Here is a 16510-nt window from a genome sequence, read left to right as displayed (position 1 = left end):
TACAGAATCGGAAACAGGCTCCAGGCTCTGAGCCATCAGCCCAGAGCCTGACGCGGGGCTCGAACTCACGGACCGCGAGATCGTGACCTGGCTGAAGTCGGACGCTTAACCGACTGCGCCACCCAGGCGCCCCAAGAGCCAACATTTTAAAGTTAGGAGATTTCTCTCTCTCCCTCTCTGTCTCTCTCTGTCTCTGTCTCTGTCTCTGTCTCTGTCTCTCTCTCTCTCTCACACACACACACACACACACACACACACACACACACACACACACACGGCTTCTCCCCAGACATTCCACAGATCCAGGCAGGACATACGTGGGCATAGTTGTTACATTTCTGCATACATGTTCTATGAACCTTTTTACTGGAATAACCCACTTTGCCTTGCTTGAGGCATACCTTTTATTTCCCTGCTGGCTTTTTTTCTTCCATGGTGGCCATCCCTTCTTCTGCCTGGTCACATCCTCCTGTTCATCAAGGCCCCTGTTCTCTCCTCTCTCGACGTCTCTCCTTTCTCTTCAGCTCAGTCTGGTTCAAGGAAAGAGGAAGTTGGCAGTGCTGTTTGTTAGGGGGAGCACCAATGTCCTGAGGGGTCCCTGAGGGTAGCTGCAATGTGGTAGAGCTGAGCAATTAGAGATTCTGAGTCAGTCTCTGATGATTACCCCAAAAGGCTAGGCAGTAGCATTGTGAAAAGTCTCTAAGCCCCCACTCTAGGACCACGCTGATTGAGATCATTCACGAATCTCTCCAGGTATTCTTCCCCTTTTATTTTCTATTCATTCATCCTTTCATCTAGTACACATTTACTGAGCACCTGCCATGTGCCAGGCATAGGCTGTGGGGATACAAACGTGGTTCCTTCTCTTCCCCAGGACTGATGGGGGAGCTTCTGAGACACTGAGACTAGTTGGGTCACTATTTTCCATTACAGAAACCACCAAGAAAAGAGGGAAACCGACAGCTAGTATTGCTTGGGTTTATTGTAGGGCAGTGACAGTGGACACTCAAACTTGAGTGTGCTCAGAATCACCTGGAGGGCTTGTTGGGACACAGGTTGCTGGAACCCATCCTAGAGTTTCTAATTCAGTAGGTTTGGTGTGCGATCTGAGAATGTGAATTTCCAACAAGTCCTTAGGGGATGCTGATGCTACTGGTTCCGGACACACCTTGAGAAACTGTCTTTTTTTTTTTTTTTAAATGTTTATTATTTAGAGAGAGACAGAGAGAGACAGCACCAATGGGGGAAGGGCGGGGAGAGAGGGAGACACAGAATCCAAAGTAGGTTCCAGGCTCTGAGCTGTCAGCACAGAACCCAACACAGGGCTCAAACTCAGGGACCATGAGATCATGACCTGAGACGAAGTCAGATGCTTAACCGACTGAGCCACCCAGGCGCTCCAAAAAGCACTGTTCTATGAAAACTATGCCAGAGTTGTTGTAAGAAAACTCCCTCCCCTTTGGCTGTATCTCCTTAGCTAAACATCCCAATTCATACAACAGCCATTGCTGTTAAATGTTACTGGAAGGTTGCTGACATGCCTGGCTGTCTTGATAGCAATCCCAAATTATTACTGGGGCTACAAATGAGCTATCCCTTTGGCTGGGCCCACATGTGGGGAAAGGAATTTTACCTCAGAATAACGAACCAGTAACTTTCTGAGTTGTTAGTTCTGCATGCCAGGGATCCTTGGAAAAGCCCTTTTAAGTCTAGTTGGAATCAGCTTTGAGTCTTTCCCTGAAGGTGAAGCTACTGAGGCTGCTGTTGCCAAGACCACTCACTGGAAATGGCGGCTCCCCCAAGACAACCACTCATCTCTGCAGAGACACATCTGGAGCTCTAACCACTGGCGTTATCAGGTCACTGTCTTGTCTTCTCTTTTTCCGGGCAACTAGGCAGCTCTTAGTTTGTCGGCTCAAGAACTGAATTCTACCATCTCCACTTATTTAAAATTTGTCCTAATCAAGAAACAAGTATTATTTTATGTATCCTCACTGTCTACAGTACAAAAGGGAGTGGAGTAGGAGAAACTCCTAACTGCCCTTTGATGGTGTAGATTAGTATTTACAGGTGTATATGACTCTATCTGTGGTTCTTTTTCCTTTCACTTTGGATCTGTCCTGATTTGAGGGAAATCAATGCTTTCTTTCCTGGAGGTAAAATTCTAAACGATGTTTTACCTAAAGCAGTGGTTCTCAACCTTGGTTACACATTGAAATCATCTATGGAACTTTAGAAAGTACTGATCCCAATGGCCAAAGCTGGAACAATTTGGGCAACAAAATCAAATAGTATTGGATTATAACTCAAAATATAAATAAATATCCGTGGGCCTGTACTGACATACATAAAGACTTGAATAAAGAAATAGGGGCGCCTGGGTGGCTCAGTCGGTTGAGCGTCTGACTCTTGATTTTGGCTCAGGTCATGATCTCACAGTTTGTGAGAATGAGCTCCCATCAGGCTCTGTGCTGACAGTGCAGAGCCTGCTTGGGATTCTCTCTCTCTCTCTCTCTCTCTCTCTCTCTCCCTCTCTCTCTCCCTCTCTCTCTCCCTCTCCCTCTCTCTCTCTCTCTCTCTCTCCCTCCCCCACTCACACACACCTTCTCTCTCTCAAAATAAAAAATAAACATTAAAAAAAAGAAATTGGGAAAATAGACAAATCTCTTGTGCAGAAGAACTCTAAATAATGTAGAGACTCTGTCCTCTAGGAGGCAGAGCATAACTCCTTAAATTGCATCTGTCCCCTCCTACAACCAAAAAAGAAGCACAACACCTGGGGGGCCTTTTTGGAGTTTGGAAACAACATATTTTTCATTTGAGTGTGCTATTCCAGCCCATTCACCAAGTGACCTAAAAAGCTGCTAGTTTGGAGTGGGGCCCAGAACAACAGAAGGCTCTGCAACAAGTCTAGACTGAGCCCCACTAGCAGTTCGGCTGCTCGGCCCGTATGATCCAGGAGATCCCATGGCGCTTAAGTTGTCAATGGCAGATAAGGATGCTTTTGGAGCCTTTGGCAGGTCCCAACAGGTGAACTGCAGCCCAAGTCCTTAGGATTTTGGAGCAAAACTCTGCCATCTTCTGCAAATAACTACTGTCCTTTTGGGAAACAGCTCTCAGCCTGCAACTGGGCTTTAGTAGAGACTTAATGCTTAACTATGGGCCACCAAGTTTACATGAGACCTGAGCTTCCCATTATGAACTGGGTGTTATATGACCCACCAAGCCATAAAACTGGGCATGCACAGCAGCACTCCATCATCAAATGGAAGTGGTATATTTGTAATTGTGCACAAGTAAGTTACATGAAAAAGAGGACCAAATGTACTTGGTCTTCACCCCTGCTGGACTATCTTCTCTCTCCCAGCCTGCACCTCCCCAGCCTTGCCTACAATCAGTAACAGAGTAAAAGAAGATTTGGGCCTGGTTTACAAGTGGTTCTGCAGAAATATAAAGGCACCACACCCCCTGAAAGTGGACAGCTGTAGAACTAAGGCCCCTTCCTGGGACATCCCTGGAAGCAGTGGTGAAGGGAACCCCTCCCAGTGGGCAGAACTTCAGGCAGTGCACCTGGTTGTCAGTTTGTTTGGAAGAAGAATGGCCAGATGTGTGATTATATACTGCTTCATGGACTATGGCCAATGGTTTGGCTAGATGGTCGGGGACTTGGAAGAAACATGATTGGAAACTTGGTGACAAGGAAACTTGGGGAAGTGTATGTAGAAAGCCCTCACTGAATAGGAAAAAAATGTGAATATATTTGTGTCCCATATGAATATTAACCAGAGGGTGAGCATAGCAGAGGCGAATTTTGATAATCAAGTGGAAAAGATGACTCATTCTGTCTTTCCCCAAAGAGAGGCTCTGTCATATCACCTAGAGGGCTCATGAACAAAGTGGCTATGGTGGTAGGGATGGAAGTTATGCATGGGCTCAGCAACATGGGCTTCCACTCACCAAGGCTGACCTGGCTTTGGTCACCACTGATGGCCCAATCTGTCAGCAGCAGAAACCAATACTGAGCCTCCAACAGGAAATGATTTTCCAGGGTGATTAGCCAGTTACCTGGTGGTAGCCTGATTATACTGGACTGCTTCCATCATGGAAGGAGCAGTGTTTTGTTTTTACTGGACTAGGTTCTTACTCTGGATACGAGTTTGCTTTCTTTGCCTGCAATGTTTCTGCTGAAATTAATATCCATGGACTTACAGAAAGCCTCATCCACCATCATGGTATTCCACACAGCATTGCTTCTCATCATGGAACTCAACAGCAAATTAAGTAAAGCAGCGGGTCCCTGCTCAGGGATTCACTGGTCTTACCATGTTCCCCTCCTCACCGCACCCCACCCCCACCCCCCCATGAAGTAGCTGGCTTGATAGAATGGTGGAATGGCCTTTTGAAGACTCAGTTACAGCACCAGCTAGTTGGAAATACCTTGCAGGGCTGGGGCAAGGCTCCCCAGAAAGCTGTACATGCTGCGAATCAGCATCCAACATGTGATGCTGTTTGTCCCCTAGCCAGCATTCATGAATCCAGGAATCAAGGGGTGGAAATGCAAGTGGCACCACTTACTATTACTCCTAGTGACCCACTAACAAAGCTTTTTGCTTCCTATTCCCACAACCTATGCTTTGCTGGTCTAGAGGCTTTAGTTCTAAAGGGAAGAATGCTTCCACCAAAAGACACAACAATGAGTCCACTGAACTGAAAGTTAAGACGGCTGCTCAGCCACTTGGGCTCCTCATGCCTTTGAATCAACAAGCAAAGAAGGGAGCTATGGTGCTGGCTGGGGTGACAGATCTTCACTACCAAGGGGAACCTTGACTGCTACTCTATATGGAGTGTAAGAAAGAGTATGTCTGGAGTATAGGAGATCCCTTTCGGTGTCTCTTAGTACTACCATGCCCAATGGTTAAGGTAAAGGGAAATCTACAACCCAATCCAGGCTGGACAATTAATGGCCCAGATCCTTCAAGAATGAAGGTTTGGGTCGCTCCATCAGGTAAAGAACCATGGCCAACTGAGGGGCTTGCTGAGGGTAAAGGGAATACAGAATGGGTAGTAGAAGAAAGTAGTTATAAATACCAGCTACAACCATATGACCAGCTAGAGAAACAAGGAGTATAGTTTTCATGAATATTTAAGCTATAGGATACCAAGGAGAAGAGTAAACATTACTTAAGGACTTTATCTCTTCTTCTGGATAAGGGGTTGGTGTGTTTTCAGCTGTATGCAAGATAGTTGTATTGTGTTTGGTGGAATTATGACTTTGCTATTGTCTTTATTTGGAGGTTAAGTATGGTTTAAGGAGATGCATATGGGTGCCATGCCTACAAAGTGTGGACTTGTGATGATTAATTTTATGTGTCAATTTGCTAGGCTATGGGGTACCCAGATATTTGGTTAAAATTTATTCTGGATGTTTCTATGAAGGTATTTTTGGGTAAGATTAGCATTTAAATTGGTAGACGGAGTAAAGCAGATTATCCTCCTTAAGGTAGGAGGGATTCATCCAATCAGTAGAATGTCGACCTTCCTCCAAGTAAGAGAGAACTCTTCATATATGACAACCTTTGAACTAGGAAAAAGGCTTTTTTCTTGCCTTCAGACTGAAACTGAAACATTGTTTCAGGCCTTCGGACTCAGATCAGAACTATTTACTATCAGGCCTCCTCTGTCTCCCGGTGGCCAAACTCACCTTGTAGATCCTGGGACTTGCCAAACTCCATAATTGCCAATTTCTCATAATCTCTCCCTCTCTCTCTGTATGTGTATATCTTTATATTCTATTTATCATCTATCTATCTATCTATCTATCTATCTATCTATCTATCTATCTAATCATCTCCTATTGGTTCTGTTTCTCTGAAGAACCCTCACTAGTACAGGGAGAATGGACATATCTCCCAAATCTATTCTCTGCAAATCTATTCTGCCCACAAGTAGGTGGAACATAACTCCCCACTCTAAGTGTGGGCTGTACAGAATGACTTCCTTCCAAAGAGTACAGTATGGAAAGGGGGGAAAAAGTAACTTTACAGTAGAGAAACCTGACGAAACACTACCTCAGTCAGGTGACCAAGGTCAACATCAACAGTGACAAGTGATGTTGATAGTATGTAACCTTGATATGGTGTGATGAAAATGGCACTTTACCTCTGTGGTCTTACTCCCCAAGAACTGTAACTCCATGGATCCAGCCTCAAGAGCAGGAGCATGGAGAAGTGGTGACTTGGGCTCTAATGCTCTCTTTTGGCACTGGGAAGGACTGTCCCTTTGCATGTATCAGCCCCAGGTTTTTTGGTGAGAAGTATGGTCTCCAAAGGGATGGAGTGATCATCTGGAGAAGGAAAGATAGACTTTTCATAGTATGAATTGGTGGAAAAGGTTATACTAGTTTTACTTATATTTTCTCTTTCCATAATTAGTATGTAACATTTTTGCCCTTTTTTGGGGTAACAACTTTATTGAGATCTAATTCATATGCCGTATATCTTATTCATTTAAAGTATACAATTCAATCGTTTTTAGTTTATTTACAGAGTTGTGCAACCATCAGCACAATTAATTTTAGAATATTTGCATCCCACCAGAAAGAAACATTCCCTTTATCATTCCCTGCCTCATTTCCTCCCTAGGCCCAGGCAACCACTGATCCACCTGTTTCTGCAGATTTGCCTACTCTGGACATTTCACATAAATGGAGTCATACAACACGTAGTCTTTGGTGACTGGCCTCTTTCACTTAGTGTTAATGTTTTCAAGGTTCATCCATGTTATAGCACGTGTCAGTACTTCCTTTCCTTTGTTGCCAAGTAATATTCCCTCATATGGATATACCACATTTATTCATTCATCAGCTTATGGACAACCAAGGACTGAATGCTTGTGTTCCCACCAAATCCACATGTGGAAGACTAATCTACAGTGTGATGGTGTTTGGAGGTGGGGTCTTTGGGAGATAATTAGGTCATGAGGGTGGAGCTCTTGATAGGATTAGTGCCCTTATAAAAAGAGGCATACAAGAGCTTACTCCCTCTCTCTCAACCCTCAGGAGGATATAATGAGAAGATGACCATTTGCAAACCAAGTAGAGGATTCTCATCAGAATCCAACCATGATCTTAGATTTGCAAGCCTCCAGAACTGTGAGAAATAAGTTTCTGTTGTTTAAGCCACTCAATCTATGATAATTTGTTGTAGCAGCCCAAACTGACTAAGATATAGACCTTTGGGTTGTTTCCACTTTTTGGACGATTATGAATAATGTGGCGATGGACATTCACGTATAAGTTTTTGTGTGCACATATTTTTCAGTTTCTCTTGGGCATATACCTAGGCGTGGATTTGCTGGGTCATTGTTAATTCTATGTTAACCTTTTAAGGAAGAGCCATACTTTTCCAAAGCAGTGCACCATGTTACATTCCCACCAGCAGTGTATGAGGGTTCTGCTTTCTCCATACCTTTGCCAACACTTATTATCTTTGCGTTTGATTATAACCATCCTTGTGGGTGTGAAGTAGTATCTCATTGTTTTGATTTGCATCTTTCTGGTGGCTGATCATATGAATTAATTGAGAGTGTTCTTGAAAACGATGGAGAATAAATCTTTCTTTCAGTGAATTAATGAAGCACGTTGCAGGCCCTGTTACCATTCCCATCATTTCCTGGAATTAAGGCACTGACTTAGACCATCAAGATCTCCAGATGGACCTTGGCCACAGCCTCCCACTGGCCTCCCTGCCCTCTACTCTTACCCTGCTCCAAACCATCATTCATACTGCTGCTAGAATTACTCAATTTCCCTTGTGTAAAATCCTCCTTTGGCTCCTCAGCCATGGGATAAAGGATAATCTCCCCAGCTTCGAATATAAGACCCTTCACTGCTGGATTCAGCTGCATTCCCCTGTTGCTGCCTGCGTTCCCCGACCAGGCTTGGTGCCTGTGCACATTGTCTCCTCTGCTTACAATGTTTATCTCTCAAAGCCTAGTTCTATTCCTTCTCCCACCGCAAGAAAGAAAAAGGTAACTGCCTCCTGCTGTGTCCCCATTACGCTTTTCTTGCACCATCACACCATGATGACCTCTTTTCAAATCTCTAGTCCCAATGACTCTGTAAGCAACTCAGAGGCAGAGAGCATTACTTCTTATTAAGCTACATACCCAGGGCCAGCCTAGCACCTGACACATCCCTTGGAGAGACTCAGCAAAAGCTTGTGGGCAGACTAGCTGAAACAAACTTGTGGAGATGTTTCTTTCTGGCAATAACCAGAATATATTCACTTTTTTTTTTTTTAAGTTTATTTATTTTGAGAGAGACAGAGCACACACACACACAAGCAGGCTTTGTGCTGACAGTGCAGAGTCCGGTCAGGGTGGGGGGTAGGCTCAAACTCACAAACTGTGAGATCATGATCTGAGCTGAAATCAAGAGTTGGACACTTGACCAACTGAGCGACCCAGGTGCCCCTCATGTTTGTTTTTCTTAATCAGATTGAGCCAAGTACCTATTATAGTTGATAGATTGAAGGTTTAAGAGACCCATCAGATATTCATTTGTTTGCTCACTGGGCAGGAATGGGTATGATGTCCAGTCAGGAGGCAGCTGAAGTGGTCTGGGGGGAAAGATGATGGTGGTTTATTTTCAGAACTTTGAAATAGCTGATGTGTAAAGATGCTGAAGCGTCCATACCTCTTCCTTATAGATGAGACGAAGTAAATGACTCGCCCCCTCATTTCCACACTCAGTTCCTGCACTCTCTACATTGATGGTAAAATGATTATCTGGTTTCCATCCATTAAGTCTATGACTCAATGAGGAAAATGGACAATTGTATCAATCGAGGGAACACTTTCTTGGGATTTTCTGTTTCCCTATGCAAAGGCTGGTTGAAAACCTTCCTTTCATGCATTCTCTAGGGCTGGGTCTTTAAGCAGAGGCTTAAAAAATTATTTAGGAGCTCTCTGTTGGCATCCACCCCACCCCTCCACACCACAAATGTCAGCTTTTAAAGGACAAGAATCACACATCTCTTTTTATATCCCCTTGCAATGCTTAGCTCACCCATAAACACTGGGCACTCAGTAAATGTCAACTAATGATTACATTCTTACAGATAGATGGACATGGAAGAAGCCAGAAATACTGCTGTTACTATCCTTTATTTAGTTTATTGGATTTAATTGTCAAATGAGAGAAGTGTTCTATTAGAGAAAAACAAGAGATTCTATCAGATGTGAATTAACAGAAATCTCTAGAACTATCCTAAAGCAAAATGAAACCTTACTTAGGAGTATATATAAAGTTTAAAACCTCACCTATTTAAATATAATGATAATGTTCTGGTAACACAGTAGTGATGAGCCACTTTCTGAACTAAGAACAACAATCAACTTCCGGCTATGTGTACAAATGAACTGCTATCTTGTTCTGCTGCTTTGCCAACACCACTTTCCCTCCTGCCTTCCTAAAAGCATCCCTTGTGCTTTATGTATATTTGGATGAAAATTAGGTGGGAGTCATGATCCTTTCAACGGTGGACAAAGATGAACACAAGTATTATTTTATTTTAAAAAGCCAGTTGCGCCATCTCTGTCGATGGGACTTCAGGGGAAGAGACGAAACATTTGTTGAAATTCTACCATGTGGGCCAGGCAGAAGGTGGGGAGGTAGAGTTGTTTAGGTCACAGCTCTTGTCTGGTTTGGTGAGGGAAGGAAGTGGAAGAGGAAACCTCCAAGGGGAGGTGCAGAGCCAAGAAATAAGTGTGGGCAGCATTCCAACAATGGAAGAGCCTGCAGGGTAGGGGTCAGGTCAGTAATGCTGTGAAATCAGGGTGGATGGAACAGGAAGGAGACGCAGGGAAAATGAGATCTGCTCTAGACGATTGGTAGAGGTAAAAGGAGTCCTGAGGGGTCCTGCCTTGCTGGAGAATTTCTGGGGATAGAAGCAGCAGCATAAATATCAGCATCAAATAGTAGAATAAGACTTCAAATGTCTGTCAAGGATTAGAGAAGGGGACATACAGTTAGGGGTAAAGCATGGGATTAAGAGAGGGCCAAAGGTGAGGTAAACATTATAGGACTGAGATGAGTTTGGAAGATGGGTTTTGTTCATCTCTAAATAAGTTTGCGTTACTTAAAATGCACTTGAAGAAAACTATAAAACTGCCTCAGAAGACCCGAGATTGAAAGATTGAAAGGAAATCATATTAATGGACAAAAAGACTGAATATCATAAAATGTCAATTTTCCTCCTATTAATTTAGAGTTTTAACACAATGAAAGCCACAACAAAATTTTTGTTTTATTTTTGGAACATGATAAATTATTCTGCAGGTTATCTAGAAAAATAAACAAGTGATAATACCTATGAGAAGCTGGAAAGGAAGAGTACCCATTGGGTATAAGCCCTATAAGGACAAGAGAACATTCAAAACAGCACTCTGTTAACACTGAACACTGAACTCTGTTAACACTGGTGCAAGGCTAGACAGCTTTGGGAAGGTTAGACCTATAACCAGTCCTAGAAATGCCATATAGGGGAGTAGTTAAGTATAGTGGGTTTGAACCCGCATTCTGCCACTTCTTGGCCATATGAATGTGGACAGTTTTAAAATGACGGTGACTGTAGCTACTTCATAAGGTTGTTCTGAATGTTAAATAAGGGAATGTATGTAAAGTTGTCAGAACAGTGCCTCGCCCACCATACTCAATCAATTTCACCTTCTTCTGTGGTCCCTCTGAAATGCAGAAATAAGTTATAATATCTTTACCTACACAATCAACTTTCAACTATCTTCCCAAACAACCTGAATTCACTAGATGAGTATTTGCCAAAGTATTGCACAACACCCTGTTCCTAAGAAAAGGAGTTCTTTGATTAAATGTTTAGGTAATGTTATACATCCTGTCTCCTTCTCTTGGTCACAAGCTGGTTTTCTCAAGTTCCATAGGAAATAGATATATTTCCTAAAGTAGTTAGACTTGGAACCATTTTTGCACAATGTCTATTAACATCCTCTAGAACTGGCATTCTCTGAAACACACTTTGAGAAACACTGTGTTGATTAGTAGATCAGTAGAAAAGCTTAACCACACATTATCTCCAAATACCAAGTGGCCAATTTTTATTGGCCAATAAAACAGAATAAAATATATCTTTAGTAACATATTAGATCCATATTTTACTCCAAGGCATATCTATCACACATGAATCAGTAGTCATCTTTAAATAATCAATATATAATGAAGATTGAAGCAGTTACTCAGATAATTAAAGCAAAGGTAGAGTTTTTACAATAGTTACTCAAGAAATTGTGCTTGTATAGAGCTGCCTTCTGTGGGCTTTAAATCTTCATTTTTCCCATTTTTTATGGCAAAAAGACTTCTGAATCACTGTTTCTTAAAAACTTTATTTTGTGCAAGGAACAAGAGAGTTCTTCAAATTAAATATGTTGGTTAATGACACCACAGAAATACAAAAGATTGTAACAGAGTATTATGAAAAATTATATGCCAACAATTGAACAACCTAGACGAAATGGATAAATTCCTAGAAACATAACCTACCAAAACTGAAGCAGGAAGAAATAGAAAATCTGAACAGACTGATTACCAGCAATGAAATTAAATCAGTAATAAAAAAACTTCCAACAAACAAAAGCCCAGTATCAGGTGGCTTCACAGGTGAATTCTACTAAACATCTAAAGAAGAGTTAACACCTATTCTTCTCAAACTTTACCAAAAAATAGAAAAGGAAGGAAAACTTCCAAGTTCATTCTAAGAAGCCAGCATTACACTGATTCCAAAAGCAATAAAGACATCACAAAAAAAGAGAAATACAGGCCAGTATCTTTGATGAACAGAGATGCAAAAAATCCTCAACAAAATACTAGCAAACAGAATCCAACAATACACTAAAAAAAAACATTTACCACAGTCAAGTGGGATTTATTCCTGGGTTGCAAGGGTGGTTCACTATTTGCAAATCAATCAATGTGGTACCTCACATCAGAAAGGATAAGAACCATATGGTCATTTTATAGACACAGAAAAAGCGTATGACAAAGTACAACATCCATTCATGATAAAAACCCTGAACAAAGTAGGGTTAGGGAGAACACACCTCAACATAACAAAGGTCACATATGAAAAACCCACAGCTAATATCATAGTCAATGAGGAAAAACTGAGAGCTTTCCCTCTAGGATCAGGAACAAGATAAGGATGTCCACTCTGACCACTTTCATTCGCCATAGTACTGGACGTCCTAGCCTCAGAAATAAGCAACAAAAAGAAATAAAAGGCATACAAACTGGTAAGGAAGAAGTAAAATTTTCACTCTTTGCAGATGACATGAAACTATATATAGAAAATCCTAAAGACTCCACCAAAAGACTACTAGAGCTGATAAATGAATTCAGTAAGGTCAAAGGATACAAAATCAATGTCCAGAAATCCATTGCATTTCTATACACCAATAATGAAGTAGCAGAAAGAGAAATTAAGAAAACAATCCCATTTATAATTGCAGTAAAAAATAATAAAATACCTGAGGTAAACATAACCAAAGACGTGAAAGACCTATACTCTGAAAACTATAATACATTGATGGCCGGGGCACCTGGCTGGCTCAGTTGGAAGAGCATGAAACTCTTGATTTTAGGGTCGTGAGTTGCAGCCCCACGCTGGTGTAGAGATTACTAAGAATAAATAAATAAACTTTAAAAAAAAACACTGGTGAAAGAAATGGAAAATGACACAAACAAATGGAAAGATATTTCATGCTCCTGGATTGAAAGAATATTGCTAAAATGTCCATACTACTCAAAGCAATCTGCACACTTAATGCAATCCCTATCAAAATACCAACAGCATTTTTTTTCTAGAACTAGAACAAACAATTCTAAAACTTGTATGGAACCACAGAAGACCCCAAATAGCCAATAGCAATCTTGCTAAAGAAAAAAACCCAAAAAACCAAAGGTATCACAATTCCAGACTTCAAGTTATATTGCAAGGCTATAGTAATCAAAATAGTATGGTACTGGCACAAAAACAGACACAGAACAATACAACAAAATAGAAAGGCCAGAAATGAACCCACAATTATACAGTCAATTAATCTTTGACAAAGCAGAGAAGAATACCTATTGAGAAAAGACAGACTCTTCAACAAAGAGTGTTGGGAAAATTGGACAGCTACAAACAAAAGAATGAAATTGGACTGCTTTCTTACAACATACACAAAAATAAACTCAAAATGTATTAAGGACCTTAATGTGAGACCTGAACCATAAAAATCCTAGAAGAGAACACAGGTAGTAATTTCTCTGGCATCATCCATAACAATATCTTTCTAGATATGTCTCCTGAGGCAAGAAAAACAAAAGCAAAAATAAACATTGGGATTACAACGAAATAAAATGCTTCTATACAGTGAAGGAAACAATCAACAAAATTAAAAGACAACCTACTAAATGGGAGAAGATATTTATAAATAACACATCTGGTAAAGGGTTAGTATCCAAAATCTATAAAGAACTTCTATAGCTCCATATCCCCAAACCAAATACTCCAATTAAAAAATGAGCAGACGACATGAACAGACATTTCTCCAAGGAAAACATACCAGATGGCCAACAGACACATGAAAAGATGTGCAACATCACTCATTATCAGGAAAAAGCAAATCAAAACCACACTGAGAAAACATCTCACACCTGTCAGAATAGCTAACATAAAAAATTCAAGAAACAAGTGTTGGTGAGGATGTGGAACAAAAGGAACCCTTGTGCACTGTTGGTGGGAATGCAGACTTGTGCAGTGGAAGACAGTATGGAGGTTCCTCAAAAAATTAAAAATATAACTACCCTATGATGCAATAATTGCACTACTAAGTATTTACCCAAAGAATACAAAAACAATATATTCAAAGGGATATACCCCCTGTGATTATTGATTGCAGCATTATGTATAATAGTTAAATTATGGAAACAGCCTAAGTGTCCAGCAATAGATGAACGGATAAAGAAGATGTGGTATATATGTGTGTACACACACACACAAACACACCACACACACAGAGGAATATTATTCAGCCATGAAAAAGAATGAAATCTTGCAATTTGCAACAATGCGGATGAATCCAGAGACTATAATGCTAAGCGAAATAAGAAAGTCAGAGAAAGACAAATACCATGTGACTTCACTCATATGTGCAATTTAAGAAAAAAACCAACTGTACAAAGAAAAAAAAAAGAGAGACAAATAAAAAAGTAAACTCTTAACTATAGAGAGCAAACAGAGGGTTACAAGAGGGGAGGTGAGTGCGGGGGATGGGCGAAATAGGTAAAGGGGGCCAAGAGCACACTTATCTTAATGGGCATATATATGTTGGTTAACAACCCAAATTTCCCAAATAAAGGTGCATAAAATAAATCCCAAAGATTCTAGTCTATTGTTACCATGAAATGAGTTTCACTGTGTTGCTGGAAAAGACACACCTATGTCAATTTCCTTCTGTTATTATTCCTGGTCGAGTAAAACCGCTGCAGAGCCATGAGCATAGTCATGCATGTCTTTGAAGGTGAAGACGGTCTTACTCGTCTTCACATCTCCTGGCCCTGCGCTTGGCACACTGTAGATGCTGAAAAATACTTGTCAAATGAATAAGGTCAGTCCTACAAAAATAATCAAAAAGAAAAACTTACTGTATAATGAGATTTCAAGAGCTTACTCAGTTTCCACCATCATTTCTGAGAAGAGCTGTGGAATACTTAAGTTATACTATCTTGTTTTTCAAGATACCTATCCAACAGGTAGGAACAGTTTTATGATAGCATGACAATTGCTTATACGAAGATATATACTTCCAAGATGTTGGAAAACTGTTTTTGTGATGAGTTTAAACCTTTTCCCTATAATTTAATTTATATTATTATATTTGCTTTAAAGTGTTCTTCAAAAGTGAAAATAAAAAAGGAGCTTTGGGGTTGAATCTTCATAAAATCTGAATCTGTAAAATCCAGCAAAAAATGAGGCTTTTCTAAAGATACTTCTAATGGGAGGAACAGGGTCTAGGAAAAAATTCCGAAATGACAACTAAAGAACATATATCATAGCAAACTTCATTAAGGTACTATGGATTTTCCAAGCTTCAGTGTACATAGTCCCATCTAATTACAAGGATATAACACAGGAGAAAAATAAAATGTCTTATCAGTCTTTGAGGCCACACCTCCATGTCTGCACATAACCCAGGGATGACAGTGGGTGAATCATTAACTGCTGTTTATTTGTGCTGATAGAGAGCTGTCACATAGATATCAAAAAGGTAGATATTTATTTCTTCATTTCTGGCAGCTTTACAAGTACCAAGCATTAAATAAGGGTGATCAAATATGAATACTACCTAATGGTCTATCCTGTCTTTGTCTCAGACAGTTGTATGAGGATATGTTTTATAAGGCTGCTAAACTGTCTTTCATGCTGTCAGTGTTAAAAATGATATTTTACTAAATTTCTAGCTTCTATCAAAAACTCTTTAGAAACCTCTAGAGATTGCTAATGGATTTATCTTATCACATGGCAGGGTAGAGTGAACTTTGTACAATGCCTGACAGAGTGCTTCTGTTTATTAATGAAAGTTGGATTACCTGGATTTTGCTGTGTCACCTAGGCCAAGACACCTAATCTCTCTTGGGCCACTTTGCCCATGTGTGAAGTGAGAATTAACACAAATAGCTTCCAGTATTTCTTGTTGCTTAACAACTCCATTTCAAGGGGCGCCTGGGTGGCTCAATCGGTTAAGCCTCTGACTCTTGATTTCTGCTCAGGTCACAATCTCATGATTCATGAGTTAAAACCCCTGCATCCAGCTCTGTGCTGCTTGGGATTCTCTCTCTGCCTCTTCTCTGTTTGTGCTCTCTCTCTCTCTCTTTCAAAATAAATAAATAAACTTAAAAACACCTAAAACTCAGTTTCGAAACTATGTCTCCCTATACCACCTCTGGGTAGAATAATCCCTGTTTCTTACACAGCATAAACATAAACCTTTTTGCCTCTAAGTATTTCTTTCTTAAGTTTTAAGGGTTGCTGCCTTAATTATTAGCACTCAGGAATTTGGTCAGTAAATCCAAGTTTAACCTACCCTAACCATCCATACTCACCCTGATTTTATGGATTTGGATAATATTCATTCTCAGCCTTGACTTCCAGACTGACAGGCCTACACGTCTAGTGGCTGGCCTTCTCTTGGTCACTTGTGCTATTTTTCTTTGGGTTTTCTTCAACTCACCCTTTCACCTGAAATGCGACAAGTAAACCATACATAGGTTAAGGAGAGACAAATTTTGTGTTTTGTTTCTTATAATGGTTGGTAAAATCCTCTGTTCAATTTTCAACCCCCTTCCTAATGGTTGCATTTTAGAGATACTTTTGTGACCACACCCTGGAATGGTAGCTATAGAGATCTCTTTCTGAGCTTAAATAATACATAGGAGACC

The sequence above is a fragment of the Herpailurus yagouaroundi genome, unplaced genomic scaffold (genome assembly GCF_014898765.1).
Source record: "Herpailurus yagouaroundi ecotype Mexico unplaced genomic scaffold, PumYag 197, whole genome shotgun sequence".
Lineage (NCBI taxonomy): Eukaryota > Metazoa > Chordata > Mammalia > Carnivora > Felidae > Herpailurus > Herpailurus yagouaroundi.
The sequence above is the reverse complement of the archived record's forward strand: the minus strand, read 5'-3'. Positions refer to the sequence as shown.